Source organism: Gallus gallus, chromosome 5, assembly GCF_016699485.2.
Source record: "Gallus gallus isolate bGalGal1 chromosome 5, bGalGal1.mat.broiler.GRCg7b, whole genome shotgun sequence".
Taxonomy (NCBI): Eukaryota; Metazoa; Chordata; class Aves; order Galliformes; family Phasianidae; genus Gallus; species Gallus gallus.
Window position 1 is genome coordinate 46,823,904 of NC_052536.1, and position 19,040 is coordinate 46,842,943.

At 36.1% G+C, this 19,040-nt stretch overlaps 2 long non-coding RNA genes across 2 annotated transcripts in view; one reads left to right on the forward strand and one right to left on the reverse strand.

The window, feature by feature from the left end:
• Positions 1 to 689, reverse strand: part of LOC124417996 — a 68,154-nt gene extending 67,465 nt beyond the window's left edge. The window contains exon 1 of the long non-coding RNA XR_006939346.1: positions 569 to 689. This is a non-coding gene — a long non-coding RNA (uncharacterized LOC124417996). The remainder of the gene's footprint in view (positions 1 to 568) is intronic.
• The window catches only part of LOC107053544, a 30,014-nt gene extending 11,638 nt beyond the window's left edge, over positions 1 to 18,376 (forward strand). Inside the window, exon 2 of the long non-coding RNA XR_001466898.4 lies at positions 683 to 18,376. This is a non-coding gene — a long non-coding RNA (uncharacterized LOC107053544). The remainder of the gene's footprint in view (positions 1 to 682) is intronic.
• The last annotated feature ends 664 nt before the right edge of the window (positions 18,377 to 19,040 follow it).

A 19,040-nucleotide genomic window follows, 5' to 3' on the forward strand; every position in this document is an offset into this window, starting at 1 on the left:
GACTTTCAAACTCATATTTAGGTTCCTCAAAAACTTCAGCTATACTCCTCAGGGTAGATGGTTACTTATTTCTATTTCATATGACTGCCATAGTGATGTTTAGACACAGAAGTAGTATTTCCCCCTCCCCTTCATGCTTAGTGCAAAACAAACCAAAAGGAGGATGTAGCATCTGTTCCAAATAACTTTCAAGCCAAGGAAAACCGACACTGTTTCATTTAAGCAGTACTTGGAGGGAGAGGACACCAGGTAATCAGCTCCCCAATCTCAGAGATAGGAGTTCTGAGAAGGTAAGGCATATCACCTCCAACCATCACTGGTAATGTGGTGGTTCTTTGTGTCACCTGCCCCTCATGACATCTGCCTCTCAGTTTGTTGAGAGGAGAGCTTGTTTGCACTCCTCTCATGTAAGGAGTCTGGCCTCCTAGCAAAACTGAGGGAGCATCCTTCATCCCTCCATATTTCCTTCACAGCAATGAAGTCTTAGCATTCATTTGCCTTAAAACAAAAGAAAACAAAAACAAACAAACAAAAAACCTCAGGATTTAAGAAACTCTGGAAAACTTACAGCAAGAATTTGAGGCCAAGGAGTTTGCAGAGAGCGCAGGCCACCAGCAGCCAGCCAGGATATCCTGGTGGGGAGGTGCTCTGCCTTGAATGATGTGCTCTCATTCTCTTCCAGGCTGGACCTAGGGCTTGATTTGCTTCCACAAAAGATCAACAGCATCGAAGTCTCATCCTGTCATCCTATCTCACGCCGTTACCTCAAACCAAAAATGCAACTCGTAATAATTCTTCCTGGTTACCCTGTGGTCTCATTTGGTTAAAAATAAAAGTTTCTTTTCTCTGTCTGGGAACAAGACAGCAATATCAAGAAGAAGAGTTTAATTAAAAACTGGAGCTAATCTCAAGACCTCATGCTTTGGAATTTATTTATTTATTTTTAATGTCTGCGTATGAAAGGCTCTTGTCCAGAAAAACCTTGCCTAGAAAGTCTGAAGTTTTCTGTGTATCTGAAGGAGGCAGAGGTGGACTTAATGCCTTTAACAAGCAATTCACTTGAGGCTAGATTCTGCTATCCTAACTCAGTTTATACCCAAAGGTGGCAAATTTAAATACTTCTTCTGTCGACAGGTTGCTCATAAATAGATATAAACAGACGGCATTTACCTCCGATGTATTCATTATGGAAAATTGTGCAATAAGCCTTATTGTTTGTTTAACTTCACTCGTCTTCCTTATTCTAGAGTGCAATCATGAATGTTTGAGTGATGTAGATGTTGGTTTTAGTTAGTTGTTTATTGTTTTCGTGGTTTTTTTTTTTTAGACTCTTGCATTTTTCTTTCTTTCTGCTTATTTTTAATTTATTTCACATTCACACACATAAGCCTCAACTTTTCTTTCTGAGACATGAAAGCTGGAAAAACTCTGTTCTGTGAGTGCGTGCAGAAAGTGAAAGAAAAACATAAATGGTAAATATCTAATGTACATTATTCCAAAAGCTTAATTTTTGAATATAAGTGTGAAATAAGGTCATCCCTTTATTAAAATTCACCTAGATCTACGTTAAAGTATCAAAACAGGAATGGTATCAGGAAAGAACAAAGCCCTCCTACAAATGTGTTAGTTATTAATGTATAATTTCTCCTTTTAGAGTACAATTCTTTCAGCATATCCAGCAAATAATTCAAATATTTGTAGGCCATCATAAAAGATCTGATAATTTAAGCTAGTAAAGGAAAGCTGTAATCTTGGAGAAATCCCCTTTGGAATATCTACAGTGACCATCTATCAACAGAGAAAGACAGTTCCAGAGATAAAACCCCTAATGTTCATCAGAGTGTAATAATTTTTGGACATTACAAGTGCTAATGTAGCTTTGCTATTCCCAGCTAGTAATTCTTGGGGAATCTGTCAGCTATGGAAATCTGTGAGATTAGCCCTGAAATATATACTTGATTGATAACTATACTGTTTCTATTATGCTATGGTCCTGCTTTTTTTTTTTTTTTTTTTTTTTTTTTCGATTTTTAAGTGTAGAGTGTAATATCTGGGGCTTCTGAAAGAAACTAAAGATTTACTACAGCATAGAAGTACCCTTCATTCCTTTTCTTTCATGCTTTCTAATGCAGAAATAAATATGCATAAATAATGCAGAAATGAATATTCATAAACATGAAACTTAACATGAGGAACTTTAGAAAAACATTTAAAAATATATTTTGGTGTATGTTGCATTATTCAATTTTAACCTACCATGGTACTTTCAGGTGACAGATTGTCATTATGACTATGCTTCCTTTTTCACTGGAGTCTATCACTTCAGAGAGTTCCCACCCCCATCTCAGCTTTGCTTTGCAAGCTTTTTTATCTTTTCTACCTTGCTAGAGGCATTATTAGGGCAGTTCACCTTTGACCAAATGGGCAGACGAACATCCATCCTCTGGAGCCAATACTAGTGCTGTTTGGTAGATGAGCTCTCAAATGGTACTGAACTGTGACCTCTTCTTCTGTTCAAAGACTAAATACATAAACTTGAGCCTCCATTGGTGCCAAGCCTGGGAACCTGAGTTGCTCCCTAATCCCAGGTCTTGCAGCCAGCAGCACAATGGGCAGCTCACCATGCCAGTCAGCCAGCCTGAAAGAATGTCTTTATTCTCTCTTCCTCAACAAATTGCTTATTGTTTGGCCCACAGGCTGCTAGACCTTGTGAACTGTCCAAAACTTTATTGCCTTTCTGTTAAACTTTCTTCTTTTTTCCCTTTGATTCTGTTTATAAATGAAATGAATTTATATTTTCACTTCTTAGCAGTATCATTTTTAAAGATGACTGTTACTTTTAATCTTTTTTTTCAGAGTACATCTGCCTTTTAGAAGCCTGCAGGAACCACAGAAATAATGCAAGCTCTGCAGGTTTAGGGTCCTTAGAAAGAAGGGTCTGGGAAAATGCTAAATGTTATAATACAGTAAAATGAAGGCAAATGATTCAGGTGTTTCCAAAGATACTGTTTCTCTGCTTTTGGCCTCATCTTGACTGTGACTGCCCTGTGTCTATTGTATAAACAGTGAGTATAGAACATAACACTTCTCTTGGTACCCTACAAAATGGAGTTGTTTAAGGGCAGTTTTATTTATTGAAAGTTAAAGCAGATTGCCTAGTTTGTTATTTATCTGTTGAAATATTTCTGGAAGCCTCTTTTGTCTTCTGAAAATGTGACTGCAGGACAAGCATAATGTAAGTTAGAGCTAGGCAGAGCACCTGCAGTTTAACATTGATATTGCAAGGTTCAGCAGACTTACCCTAGGAGAAGGAATGCTCCTCATCTGTGAGCTCACCACATGAAGAGAGGAACTGTGATACATAAATATTGCCAAAATCAATACAGGACTGAGGGCTCTTCTTTTCTCTCATCTCAGTAACCTTTCATGGAGAAATGTCCACCTGCTATCTGGAGAACCTGAATATACAGAAGGCCTAGTTAAAATCAATTTAAATACTTATGCACTTCTGCCTTCATTTTTTGAACATACTGTTTAACAAAGATGTCAAACGTACAGAGTTTTCTGGAGCCAGAGATGACCTAGGAATTATCCAGATTCCTTGAAAGTTTATGCATGTGTGTTTATAGGCATATATATATATATATATATATATAAAATTTAATACCCTTTCAAGTATAAGAATGGCAGCACAAGAGTGGAAGAATTGCAAAACTAAAATGTCCACATTAAGCTGATGCATGGTACATATCAGATGATATATATACTGCCTTATTGTTCAGTTGTGACTCAGGGAGCTAAATGCATAATTTAAGATATATGTATAGTCTAAGGGTCAAATGCTGTCAGTTACATGAGTGTAAATCATGAGCAATTGCACCAAAGTGACTGGAGTTGCAGTACCCTGGATTTACACAAGTGTTACTGAAAGCAGAATGTGAGTCAATATGTGTCATCGATACAATTGAGTTAGTGGTATTGAGGGAATTTTATGGTATGCATGAACCTAAATTCTTCACATTTTTCATTGATTAAAATATTACTTTTAATGCTTCTATGCTTCTATTTTTGTTACTGTTTTTAGAAGAATAAGTGTCCCAAACTCTGATTCTGTAAGTGGTATTCCCACCAAATTTTCCCAACCCCAGTTAATAATGATATGGCAAACATTACAGAGCTGTAGAAGCGTACTTTCTTTACCTATATTTCAGGCCAAGATCTTAATTTATATAAATGCAGAATTCTGAACCTCATGCAGCCTGTTTCTTGGGAAACATCTGACTACACAGAGATACATCCTTACACTCACCTGCTTCCATTAATGATTTCATGCATAGCAATGAAGGGCTAGGAAACAAAATTTATTAGACATATAGGACAGCAGGATTTTGATGCAGGAGGGAGGGCTGTGTACCTGGCTGAAGGGAATGGGTATGGAGCATTGGCAGCTGAAAGTAAAATCAGCTGTGCTATAAGAGCATGGGACAGCTTTCTTAACTGATTCTTCCTGGGTTTGTTATTGAGGAGTGCAAGGGAAAGAAAATAGCTTTGCACCAAATCTAAGATACAACTCTATGGCACAAATCAAGGAGGTATAAAAACTGATAATCTATTGGGGAAGTAGTAGAGTACCAGCCAGATATTCCTGGCTTTCAATGACCTTATTTTGCATGGAGGAAGAATATATGATTTTTAGGTTTGAGAGGAGGTTTTTAATTCTGAAAGGAGGTTATGTGTTAAATATATGGTAGCAGTCTCTTCAATAATAGAAGTCAAGGCCCTTACTTGTGGAGCCAGAATCTGGTATTCTATCACATAAAATAATGCCATTATTTCTTAACATACTTTTAAATTGAATGCATTATTTTTAAATCACATTTTTATGATATTCTTGAATATCTAGAAAGATTAAAAAAGCCTGAAAGTAGATAGTAGATTCTCCAATATTCGTATAATCAAAAATGGTTGATTGAATTTGGAACACACAGACAAAAAAAGAAAGCCATTTAAGATTACAGTGATCAGCGGGGGGAGCTTATCACTTCAAAAGAAACAGAAAAATGTGTTTGAACTAAGAAGGCCTGAATGGATCTCAACATCATAATGATAATTACAGTTAGGGTACAATTTATACTAAAAGTACTATCATCAATTATGATTGGTTTTCACTGAATAAAGATCTAGGAATTTTTTTCAAAATGAAGACACATTTGTCTATGCTCAACACGTACATGCACCCTTAGCCAGTTAGAGTACTGTGTAGGCATAGATTTGTCAGGATTCTTTGATCCCAAAAGGATTCATAGAAGAAAAATTTCTCTTTCTGAGAAATGATCTCTCTAGAGACTGATAGTGATGATACAATAGGCTGGAGTTGCTATTATTAAAAAAAAAAAATTACTACTTTTTCTGACTATGTTTCTTTTTTCCCAGTGGGATTCTGATTCCAGACGTTCTACCAGCCTGACATCCACTGGGAAAGTGATGACACCATAAATTATTTAGAGGTTTGAAAACCATGAGAACTACTGTATATAACCAGATTGGATTGACTTTTTAACTCTTTTGATTAATAATACATAAAGCCTTGGATATGTGAAGTGGTTGAGTGCTAACCTGTTAACAAAAGGAGTAGCAGAGATGAATTCTAACATTTCTCATAAGTTATTCTACTTAACACATTGGCCAAACAAAACAAACAAATGAAATGCTCTGCCTTAGTCTTATACCTTCAGTGCACCATCAATATTTGATGGCTACCTAATGTCTCTATATATCTGGCCACCAATGATATTTTGATCATCTGGCTTACCAATTTCAGTCTTAGCTTCTTTTTCCTGTATTTGTGAAAACATGCCACTAGAAAGTAGAAAAAGAGTTTCAATATCCTGGTTTCTTTTCTGACTTTCATTTTAACATTACTAACTGCTCAGATGTGAAAATGATATTTCAGCCTTCAAAAAAGCAAGTGAAAACCAGAATTTCCTAGGTTTATGGTATTTTTTCTCTGCAGCAGGATGGGAGTAGACATTTGCACTTCTACAGATAGATTTCATGTTCTGCATTTCTGCTACTGACCCTGTTTTAATTATCCACTTGTTTCTTAAGTTTTGTTCTTTTATAGGTTGCTTTGGGTGGAGCTTTCAGAGAAAAGAGACACTGTTATTTCCTTCCTATTGAAATACAGAAGATGATGCTCATGACAGCCTGCATTTCTGAGCAACAGAAAAAGTGACAAGAGACGTCACTGTGCTTCTGGGTTGCCTGGCCCGTACTTCAGGAGATAGGCTATTCAGGGTGATTTCAGAGCAACACATTAATTTACAATAGAAATATATATGTATATATATATTTCTGTGCAACTCTCTGGATGTTTTTGTATTATCCCAAATGACATTTGACTTCTTTAGATGTAGAAACAATATGAAACACATTTCTTTACTCATTCCTGTGCACTTTTCCCTTGCGATTTCCCATAGAATTCAATTTTCAACTTCTTTCTGCACAGGTACTGGGTATCTATTCAACCTGCTGCATGTCCAGCCAATATTAATCAAATACTAATACTATCAGTTACAGATACTAGTACATTCTTTTTACCACCTGATATGCCCACAGAATTCTCCTTCCTTGATCCCTCTAATGTCAGAAATACCTGGAGGCCCATGGCCCTCTTCTAATTTTTTTAAACCTTGCAGACTAACCATTCATCCTCTCCCTGTCCAGTACCAATGATGCCTCACCAATCATTCTGGAAGCTATAAGATCTGTGTGAGATTAATCTATGTTTAAAAGAATGAATAATTCAATTCAAAAGCATGCTTTAAAATTTTTGTTAGTCCAGGCTCCTCAATTTGTTCAATTATTTTGTTGTAAATTTTTAGTGATGCCTTTACTGCAATATATTTGAATTTCCTACAATATGAGTAAAACGAGTCTCACCTCAGCTTTAAGAAATGAGGACCAATTTAAGAAAATTATAGCAGCCCACCAATTACACCTGAACAAGGCCTTGCTTGTGACACCAATAATAAATTAAATTATTCAGCAATATTTATTAAATGTTAATGAGTACCATCACCTGACTTCCACAAACAGAAGTACTGTGTGAAATCTGTTGTCAGGTACTGTTTCCTTTTCTGAAAGGAAGTATCATCCAATTTGCGTACAGATTCTCTCCCCACTCCAAAAAGGAAGTATATCCATAAAAATAATTAGAATCTCTTCTATATAAATGCATATGTCCCCCTTCTATTCTTATATTCCCGCCATATCAATAACAGTGTAGTCACATTGATTTCCTAGTTATGATTAAATATAGCACTCAAACAATTTATTCTCATTCTTAAAAAAATTCTAGATGTGGTGTTATTTTTGCATATTTTCTTGCTGCATCTTAAGGTCTAACCGGGTGACTGAGATCAGCATCTGACTTTACCAGAATAGCATGGATCTTAGTATTTTTTGCATAGTATCTTTCAACAGCCATAATAAATAAATAAATAAACAAACAAACAAACAAACCAACATTTGTATTTTTTTTCCATCTGGGATTATGTGACAAAATGATCCCCTGCATCTAATCAATTATTTTTCTTCTCTATCTTTTGCATTTTCCTGCAAAACCATTTGCAAGTATAACAGAAAGATTCTTCAGAGATAATCTGGTGATTATTTCAAAATCAACCTCGGACGCTGCAGGCATTAAAAGATGAAAATTGCCTGAAGTCCACTGTTGTACAACAGATCTGTACCTCTGGACTCCTGTCCTGAGGTAAAAATGCAAACCAGAGAGATATTTAGAATCATTCTGACAGTTCATAAAATTAAGCAGGGATTAGAGATTCTCTCGGAAATAAATAAATAAAAGGTATAATGCTACAGGGCCAACACAATGTTAATCACATCTCCTTGCAACAGGTATTACTTCCCCAACACTTTGGGGAAGAAAAAGAAGTCATATAATTAAGCCTGGCATGTGTTTAGCACTGGTGATTCCAATTTAAATATCTGAGTGCATGAATTCAACATGTTAATACATATACATATGCATACATGCACATACATAACTAATATATAAACTGCACAATCAGTTTAATTGTATAGGTTTCTACAGAAACCTATGCAGAAGCCTGTATACAGAAACCATTTGTAGGCTTCTACAGAAATGTTGTGTATCTTAAGCACCCTATTTTCCTCTGAATTTAATGGATTAGCCCTGATGATAGAAACACTTGAACATATTCTTAACATTACATAACAAGAGTGCCTTGCTGATTTTAGGATAACTTTCAATCCACATGAATTTAAGCAAAAGTTTAACAGTCTACTGGGAATGTACTCTGTGCTGCCAGTCATTTAAAACACACAATTTATAAGAAAAGAATTGAAACTACTGTAGCAGACATAGATGGTTTTGATCCCTGTTGCATCTGCAGCAGGTAAGCCCAAGAAATTGCAAACATGATTAAAATGAATACACAGCAAAAAGTGCACAGTGACCACAGAAATATGTCTGGGGCAAGCATGGACTTTTCCAGTCAGACTCCCAAATTTCCCCACCCACCTTTCAAACTTCTCAGTATGGTTCAAAATGTCTCCTCAGCACTGGTTTGCTTAAAAGGATGCCTTTCCTTTTCTTCCTGGATGAGCAAACTCTAATGTACTGCATTTACACAGTGTATAAAATGACTCTCAGTGTATTAGATTAGTATCATGTTTCAATATCTTTGGAAAATGTTCAAGTTAAATTAACATGTTTCTAACAAACTGAAAAGTCCAAAATAGAACTAGCTGAAGTGGATTAAAAGATTTTTTTTTCTTTTTTCTTTTTTTTTTTTTTTTTAGTACAAAAATAAATTAAAAATAACTGCCTAGAGAATTTTTTCAAGATATATTTTATGCTCAAATTACAGTCCCTTTATTTAAGCTTTGAATTTTACTCAACCTTCTGTTAATGATGTAGATATTTTTTGATAATAAATATTAGCAAATTTCCTGATTCAACAAAAGAAGGGAACATTGTTTTACACAGTATATCTTAGACATCGGAAATGTAATTAATTTTCATCTTTAAAAATTTCTTATGAAAATTAATTTCCATCCCATTTTAGTCCTGAATGTTGACTGGAGCTAGGATAATACATCACACAAATGTTGATTTAAATATTTAAACAAATTCACTTACTTTGGATTTACATCCCCTTTGGGCTCTACTTTCCATGAATACTCTGATAAATAAGCTTACTGTAAGGACAATCTGCTGGGAGGGCAAATTATAAACAAAAATTGAAGAATTCATGTGGGATATGAATTTTTGAATTCTAATCATCAATTGTTGCACTAGCAATTAAAGCTGATTGGAGGACAGTAATTCCATGCTACATTAATTTTCAAGACTGTGTCTTCATGTCTAGTTTGTTTTGGTTTGCTTTTGTCTCATTTTCTGTACAAAACACAAACTCTTTACACTACTAAAGTGAAATTGCCTTTAGAATCATAGAATAATAGAATCACAAGGTTGGAAAGGACCTACAAGATCATCTAGTCCAACCATCCTCCCATTACCCTTGCTACCACAAGCTGCTAAACCATATCTCGTAGTTTCTCATCCAGAAGCCTCCTGAACACTGCGAGAGATAACGACTCCACCACCTCCCTGGGCAGGCCATTCCAGTGCCTGACCACAGTCTGAGAAAAAGTTTTTTACATACAAGTATGTCTGCGTATTTCAGCCAAGGATACAACAAAAAGAGAGAAGTCCTTTCTCAGACTGAATCACATTTTACTCATTTTCATCGATGATTTTTATCTGTGATGACTCAGTTAGCTGGAGGAGAAACCTGTTCCTAAGCTTTCTACATCCAAGGCCGCTGCTCTAACCACAGAGCTGTCAGAAAAACCAAAACGTCCACTTCATTCATTTTCATTCTGCAAAAAATTTCCATTCATACAAAATAGATATGTAGCTTTCAGAATTCAGAGTGCTCCAATTCAAAATGGCTCCCGTCTAACACATGAATATTAAGTAACCACATCTCCTGAGGTAAGGCTGGATTCCTGACCCATCGCAGATTTATAGGGGAGCAGGGAAAAGTCCTGAAACAGCATTTATGGCATTCATCCCCCACCACTCCCAGTCTCATTGAGTCAGGCCACCCATGTGGCAGCTGAGACTGTTCCTTAAATAATCGTCTGGAAGAGCTAAGGATGACTTTTCACATTGAAACATTTCTTTTCTGTAGAAGGAAGAAACTGAGAAGAGACATGGGACCTGTGCTCTATAAGAAAAGTGATACCAGTCTGGGCTCCGCAACTGTCAGCCACCTTCCATCCCTGCAAGGAGTCAAGGCTTGCACACAGCAGTTTCAGGGTGAATCTGGAGACCAACAAGCTTCAAGGGTAAAGAAAGCAAGAGAAGTTTCACCTCCTGTCCCCACAATTTCCTCTGTCTGGGTTGAGTTCCCAGAACAAAGTACATCTTCATCGTAGTCTCACAATGAGATAATACCTTGATGCAAACAGCTTGCTTTCTGCCACTGACTGTTGACACTAGCACAGCCTCAACCAAGTCATGCTCATGTCAGTTCGTTCCAACGCAAACAGTATGAACTTTCACTTTGGAAATGTTATGGACTTTGGGGGAACAGTTTATACATTGCTAAGCCTAATGTCATATAAGAGTCCATAACTGCAATTTAAAGGCCATATTAACGAATAGGCTTGTATAAAGGAATTAACAGGGTGTGAATTTGTGTATGTGTTTCTGTACAATTTGTTTGGTGTCTCTGCATGCAAAGAAGGGCTTAAGCAAGACCTCCTCCTTTCTGATTTTATCTCTGATTTGACAAGTCATAGTGCTCTCAGTAAGCAGGACTGCATTTTTGACAAAGTACCTGGCACATGTTTAGTAATTTTAGCCAGAAATTACATCATAACAAGTTCTTCTTATAGACAGCTGATGAGTGAGCTTTGATTTATTTTTATTTTTGTCCTCAGGATGATGGTTTTCTACTTATGTCAGTGGCCAGTAGTATAACAAATCCTTCACCGTAAGTATGTGTGCATCAATTTTTCAGCAAACACTGGCCTTTTGAGGTGAAAAGTTGCACTGTCACTCATTTGCAAATTGACTTCTCTCTTGGTTGCCAAAGCCAGTTAATTTGCAAATCAACATTTTACATGAGCCCTTTAAGCCAATCCAAGTACTCAGTGGCTGCCATTGCTATGTAATTAGTGTCTAAAGCACTTAAAATTTAATTAATTTTAAAAAATCAAAAAGATCAGTGAATTTGCTCTGTGCATGGCCAGAGTCTCTTTTGCTGACTGAATAGAAGATCTCGATTTAGAAAATTACAGCAAGGCTCTGATATGGTTGGAAAGGAATGAAGGATATGCACATAGGCTGACGCAGTCAGAAACGTTAATTTCACATATCTTCAGAAAAATAAAACACAACCTTCTCATATTAATTCACAAACTGCATGACAGGTACTATAAAATACCAGCAAATGAGAGTTAGAAGAGGAGGAAGTAGTCAGTGCAATCAGAGTTGCATTCCTTTAAACCAGGTTTTATGCTCGTAGAATGTAACCTGAAATAGGTAGAAATTTCAGCTTTTGTCTTGAATAGGATGAAAGATGTGAAAACTTTGTGGTAATTATTTTGATTTATGATGGAGACAGTATCAGGAGAGAAGTTTGTTTTGGGTGAAATATTCATCTTTTTTGGAGGTAACTTTCAATTACAAATTCTTCATCCATTTGGGTTAATCTGGTCTGAAGAAGGAAGTTTCACTGAGGAAGATGCCAACCAGAACTACAGAGAAGATGTCTTCATTGTTTGGAGCCTCTGGCTATAGAACAGTTAGGTACTGACAAGACAAGGTATGTGTAGAAATAGGATACATTCTAGAATGTAGTCTCTTTAAAAGATAGGCAGGTGGTTGGAGAGAAAACAAAAACAAACAAACAAATAAACAATATAAATAACAGCAAAACCAGAGAGATAATACCCCAAAGATTACCCCAATAGATTTATTATGTGTAGTAAAATCTATATTGATTTCTTCACATTGGCTCTATTAACCTTATTTAAACTTTTCTATCCTTTCATGTCTTTTTGGTACTTTTCTTACATTGGCACATAAATGGTTTTATACTCAACTAAATGTCTGTCAGACAAAATTATATTTACAAAGATTGTAGACTAGTCACTGAGGTGGTAGAACTCACACAAAGCTCAAAGGCCATCTAATATTTCTGCTCTTCGTAAGTCTGATGGACTTACTAGTTGTCTTTACTAACATACTGATATGCATAATGAGGAATCTTGGACAAACTCTGTGCAGAATTCAGGGCAAAATATGCCCTTCTGTTGCTTTATTTGCACTTCATATATGTCCCTGAGGCAAGCTAGAGGGAGAACTTGCATCACAAATGTCACCATCATCTGTCCAGTAATTCCCCAGCAAATATCTGGTTGTATTACACTTGGGTGAGTAGAGTGTGAGCAAGCAATTATGGTAGAGCAGCTGACCCACTGCACACTCATAGGCTAATATACCTCTTGAGAAGTAGCTAATTTGCCTATAGGTGTGGTTTCTGCCTTGTAGTCCCATCCATTATTTTTAAAACTCTAGAATTATTTGTCAAACCTAAATCCTCAACCCAAGTCAGATGTAGAATGGCACTAAGTGTGACTTAGATAAACTCCAGAAAAATCAATTAATATAAATAGTATAAAAAAGCTACAAATGGAAGCAAGTAGGGCCCAGGATGATTTTTCCGATGGACATTTTTGCTGTAACATACATAATGCTAGCTGGCAAACAGCAAGTTTTGACACTGTTATTTGTCCATGGCTGCTCAGTGTGTAAATCAGAATGATGCATATAGTCGACACATCAGGGGTATATGGAAAACAAACTGCCCAATCACTCTGGGCCTAACAACTTAGAGACCACAATGATATACTGTAAGGTTGGTACTGCTGACTTCAAAAGCAGTAAATCACACTACCGCCAGAAGGTATTGACAAAATTAAGCAACCAAGATTGAACAGAAAACAAAAGCTTTTCTGCATATTTAGTTATTTCATATTCAGATCTTCTGAAACTTATTTTATACCCTTTTTTGGATTTTATGAAATTACTTTAATTCTGTATGGGTAGTGGGTTTATAAAGCAATTAACAATGCAGTCATAAGGATCTGTGGCTGTAATCTGTACTTCCCCAAACTACATTTCACCAAGTATTAACTGTGATACCATAAAGAAAATCCTATATTTTATCAGAATAATGCAGGAGGTTGCTGAGTAAGTGTTGGTTCATATTAGTTAATGCATTTCATATATAATGTACAGTAAGGCAAAAAATAAAATGGGTTTATTGGTCACACCTCTTTTAAATGCTGTCAGAGTAGAATACTTCTAATTAGTTGTAAAGAATATCCTGTGCCTTAAGAACTCCTGTAATTGGTGTTAGTGTGTACCCATCTAAAGGTACAAATCTGAGATGCAAACTCTGGGAAAATGTAAATCCAGATTTTGGCAGAGTGGCTTGATCCTGTCTAACTTCAGTATTCAAAACAACAATTGGAGAGAATAATTAATTCTGAGTTTGGCCCAGCGAAAACATAAAGGCACAGTCTCATAGTGCTTTTCTCTCTGCCCAGCGAGAAATGATAGTTATAAGCTCTAGAAAATATTTCACAGGAGATGTTGGTGTGCATCTGACTTTCCTTCATATTTTATCAGGGATTTTTCACATAAAGAAGCAAAATTACTGCCCTTTGACTACTTGCTCCAACCAACAAACCACTACTTGCAGTAAGTGGGGTGTTTACACTATAGCAAGTGAATGAGTTTCTGCAAATAATGTCACCACCTCAAACAAGAATGAGCAGGCTGCAAAGGTGGCTAATGCATTGCTAGGCATTTAAAACTTCCTGACCTTTCTCCCTGGGGTTTATAAAGTATAATATGATAGTTCCTGGCAAAATAGGAAGGGGTAATGCTAAAAAACCTAAGAATATAAATTTGTTCATTGTGGGTAAAAGATAGGGTGCCCTGAAGTAACCATGGACATAAAAGAAATTAAAACCAAACCTAGCTCTGTAGGAAGAAAGTATTATTACTAATCACAATTAGCCAAACAACAGTCACCTCTTAAACGCTGGGCAGTTTTCGCTTTCTCGCCCCCTTTTATGCTCTATGCTTTTCAGTGCACCCTGCTCCCATTTACCATGTCATCCTCTCCCAAGATATTCTGTGTGTGCCTGTATCACCATTCCCAGTGTCCCTTGCTCTGCTAGCATGGGTTTGAGTGGCAGTGAGAAATCTGTAAGCAGGTGTTGTGGAAGTGAAGCGTGCCATTTCGGCCAGTACATTAGGTAAAGTAACGTTCCCTTGGGAACTCTAATGCTTACAACTGCATCAGCCCCAACTGTTCCTGCGAGAAAAGAAAGAGGCCAGTCCTGACCTGTTCTGACCAGATGTTTTGGAAATGTGCCCATTTTTAGCAGATATAATTGCTGTTAATTTATCAAAAGTGCAATAGGTACTAACAAAGCACACTCTACTTACAATCTAGCAATAAAATGTAAGAGACAAAATAAGGGGTACAGAAGAGGTTATGTTTGAACCACAGAATCACAGAACTGTAGGGGCTAGAAGGGACCTCTAGAGATCATCGAGTCCAACCCCCCTGCAAAGCAGGCCTCCTACAGCAGGCTGCACAGGTGTATAGTGCATAGGACTTTATTCAATACTAGTTTATGATAATTTCCAACATAATCCACTCTGTGTAATAGATATGATATGACTGATTAATAAATGGATGCAGGGGAAAAAAAGATAATTTTTCATTATCCTTTGCCAAAATTGTTCAGGAATCTCTGTAGACTGCAGACTGCATTCTGTAGACTACATGTAAGAAAAGGGGAAGGAAACGTAACGAAAGCTACTGAGTTTTAACTGTGTGTCGGGTTCATTTGGAAAGCTTACATCTTATTCTTTAAACTCTGGAAAGAGAGAATCCAACCTGCACAAACAAAAGGAAATGATGGTCATGTCCTTTTATTAATATCCTTTGAAATTACCGAAATCAGATTTGTCACATGAAAAAAAAAACATTTACAAAAATAATTATTTTGTTTTCCTTCTTCCTCTTTCACTTACTTTACAGTATCTGTCTTGTTCAGAGGGCTAAAGGGCAGCCCACCAATTTTCTAAGTATTTTCATTTTCAGAACATGAATACCTTTTCTGAGCATAAATATGTGGGTGCTGTCATTCCCATTATCAGTTTGAAGTGCAGGGATTTCATTCAGTTCTGCATGTCTCAATAGGGTAAAGTAATTTTTTTCTATGAGGATCAGTGCAATTACAGTAAGCTTGCACTCCAGGAAACAAGGGGTTTTATAGGCTTGAATTTCTGGATTTCTGAGGCATTTATTCAGCCTTTATCTTTGCACTTATTAACAAAAATTTGCTGATCGCCAAGAAGTAAACTATCAGAATACTCAGCTTAAAATCAGAATGTCTTTTTCCGAAATTGATAGTCTTGATGAGTTACAAGATTTTTTTTTCCACACACCACAAACACTTCAATAATAAGAATTGTGTTACTATCTTATTCATAATGCAAAGGTGTCATTTAATAATAAACTTGTTCAGCAGTATGGTTTTGCATTTGCTCTTTCTGACAAATTAGAAAGACTATGCAATTTTCATTCTTTTTTTTTTTTTTTTTAACTATGTTATTTGTAGAAAACATTCCTTCTCAAGCATAGCTTTCATGGTATATAGTGCCTATCTGTGCATACAGAGCATCCCATATGGTTACAGTGGGCCGGAGGGGTTGCTACTAGCCATATTTTAAAAAGCAGATGTTACTAATCTTCTAAGTATTACACCCAAATGATGTCACTTCTGACTGACAACAGTTGGGCTCATCAATCCCCTTCAATGTCCTTTTGCATGTAACGTGTAAAGGGAAAGAAAATTTTGCTCAGGAAGCATGTCTCTAAAAGGGCAGATCACTTTATATTACTACTGAACTGTTGAGCAGAATGTCAGTTCCTGCAGGGGAATGTATATATCTGTTAAAGGCAAGAAGGTAAAGAAGTTTGCCTAGTAATAGGACATGCAGGGAAACTTTTAGGACAGCCATTTCAGAGTCAGGCTACAATGTGACAAGCTGAGGGTTTTAGCTCAAAGTGCCTGTCTGCATCGTGCAATACACAAAGGCAACATTCTTATGCATGTACAGAAGATTTCCTTACAGGATTGCACACGAAGGTACTAGGTGCTTCTGTGAACAAAGCCAGTGTGAATTCCAGAGTTGCTTTTCAGTTGATTGCATTTAACAGCAGTGAATAAACAAAGATGAAAGCTAGCACTGAAGATTTGGCCACAAATGGTACAGATTTCACAGAAATGAATAAATAAGGTTTAATTTCTGTGACAATTGCAGAGCTATTTTTTTTCATTTTCCATATAAATCCTTCGCCTCCTAAATCTCACAAAGTAGTGAGTAATAGTAGTGAAGAGTAGTAATAGTGGATGTGCTTTGGTGTCTTTTCTGGATTTCCAGAAAGTTAAACACATACACACACAAAAATAGGCTAATATATCCAGACAGTGCATCAGAAACCAGTTACTACACCAATGATAGTAATAACACATATCAAACTCCTTCTCTTCTGCTAGCAATAGGATCCTTCTTCAGTTTACTTTGGCAGGAATTTCTTCCTCAGATTCCCTCCCAGTGCTCACTCTGTGTATTTCCCATCCTATTTTTGCTGTTACATAATATTTTTTCTTACAGATACTATACTTTGCCAACTCTGTCTCTCTCCATATACACTTCACTCAGACATTTGTGTTAATAATATTCTGCAGAGATTATTCTCAGGGTTTAATTATCCACTGGTTTAAAAATAATTTTATTTGACCCATTTTGAACATGTGGCCACATAGTTTTGCATTTGGGATATGAATAAGAATAAGAGAGAATGAATAAGAGAACTTAATTTACCTTATAAGTACCACATTAACAGCTATATACTTGTGTGGGTTTTCCTGATTATCTGGATATTCCTTTCTATTTCCTTATTATTTTCAACTTCTTTATGGAAGGTTTTGTTACCTGTACAGTAACAAGACTGTAAGAGTCACTCCTCCGAACAGAGAAGATGAAAACAGCTCATATGTTTCCAACTTCAGAGCCCTTTTTAGCTAAAATTTGACCTGAAAGCTTTATTTCAGTAATTTTTCAGGCCCGTACAGCCAGAACTTCCCTCTTAGTTTCTCTTAACATTAATCTTTTACATTCAGGGACAAAAACTCTTACAAAATAATAAAAGCAAAGACATTCCACACTTTTGTACATTTCCATTCAATAAAAAAGATATCTATTTTTCAGTTGTATGCTGGTATCTCTTTCTGCATTGGAGATTTAACTATTATGTATATATAAAATAAGGAGTAGATTTTATGACTATCATTTTCAGCAAGGTCCAGTCTGATCTATTGCAGTGTAAGGCAATTCTCTGCTTCATGCTTACCTTGTAAATTTACATTTTTGTCTTTCATAACACATATGAAACATATTTACACGTTACTCAGTCTCTGTTTGCTGCCAACATGTACTTATACTGTTCTAAGCAGAAAAAGAATAGAAGTTGGGAAGAGCTTGAGTGATTGGCAACAGGCACACATGGTTAAATGTCAGCATTTTGGTATGTCGTTCAATGGTCAGACACTTCACTGTATTGCCATCCAACAAACCTATGAGACATATTATCAAGGAATATATGCCAGCTCTTTTCCAGCAAACTGCTTGGTGCCTGATGCCAAGTACTGGTGGGTGTATACCTTTTTATGCTGTCACTGCATTCAGCCTCCAGGGTGTTGCATGAAAGGATCATTGGATGTTAATGAATAACAAAATGTGTCATTTCCCTTTAGAATTTGTCTATCTATCATATACAGTGAAAAAGACATGTTTGTTTTCTTCTCCCTGTATTTACATGCGTGTCAAAATACGTACTGTTAAACCTGGCCACATGCTTAGACAGTATGTTATCTTGTTAGTCTTTTTTTCATTATTACTATTGCACGTGATTTTACATCCAGTTTCATGTAAAATATGAGTCACAGAAAAATGAATTAGAACATCAAATCTGTTTTTTCTTGATTGGATCAGTAACTTTTGTTTAAAAATGCTCTTTTTGTATACGATGAATTTATGAGAAAAGCACTTGGCCCATTTAAGATGTGTGGCCACTCATACTGTCAACAAAATATGATAGAGAATGAAAAAAATAGAAACATCATTAGTACTCAAAAAATAACGGAATAAATAGTATGAAATATAATTTATAAATAACTTGTAAAATAGAAATTAATGTTTGTCATGGTCAAATTACTTTAATAACATAGCCACTATTGCCCATTGTATTTGTAGAAATAACAAATTCAGATCTGTAGATAAGTTAGAATAGTTTTGAGAGAAAATAGATTTGTTTGGGACACAGGCTTAATCAACTCATGAAGGTCAGTCAACCAGTCCACAAGCCAGTGTCAGGCCATTGAAGTCTGACTGCACAAAACAATTGAGGTTCAGTTTCTGGTCAGAGAGCAAATAGGTGCAAAAAGGCAATTTTTGGAAAACAAGAGCTGTAATTAGTTTTTTTTTATTATAAATTATTACTTCAGCTCTGCTCAGAACCTTCCTGACTTGCAGTTCCTTCCTTTAAGCATTTGCCTATAGATTCCTCTCAACTAGCCGGAATTCAAAGCATCAGGGTACAATAAAGCACTCTAAATGGGTTTCCCAGTGCCAATTCCAATATTGTTTTGCAGCTGCCTAAGAAAATCAGCGTAATTCCTTAGGTGGGAAGAATAGTTGGAGGTATCAAATTGCACTGCATACAAACAATTTTATTAGATGATGTAGCAATTAGAAAACAGTATTTCTAATTATCTTAGAAACTTCTAAAGGCTGCATATGATATTAATATTTTTACAAATACTTT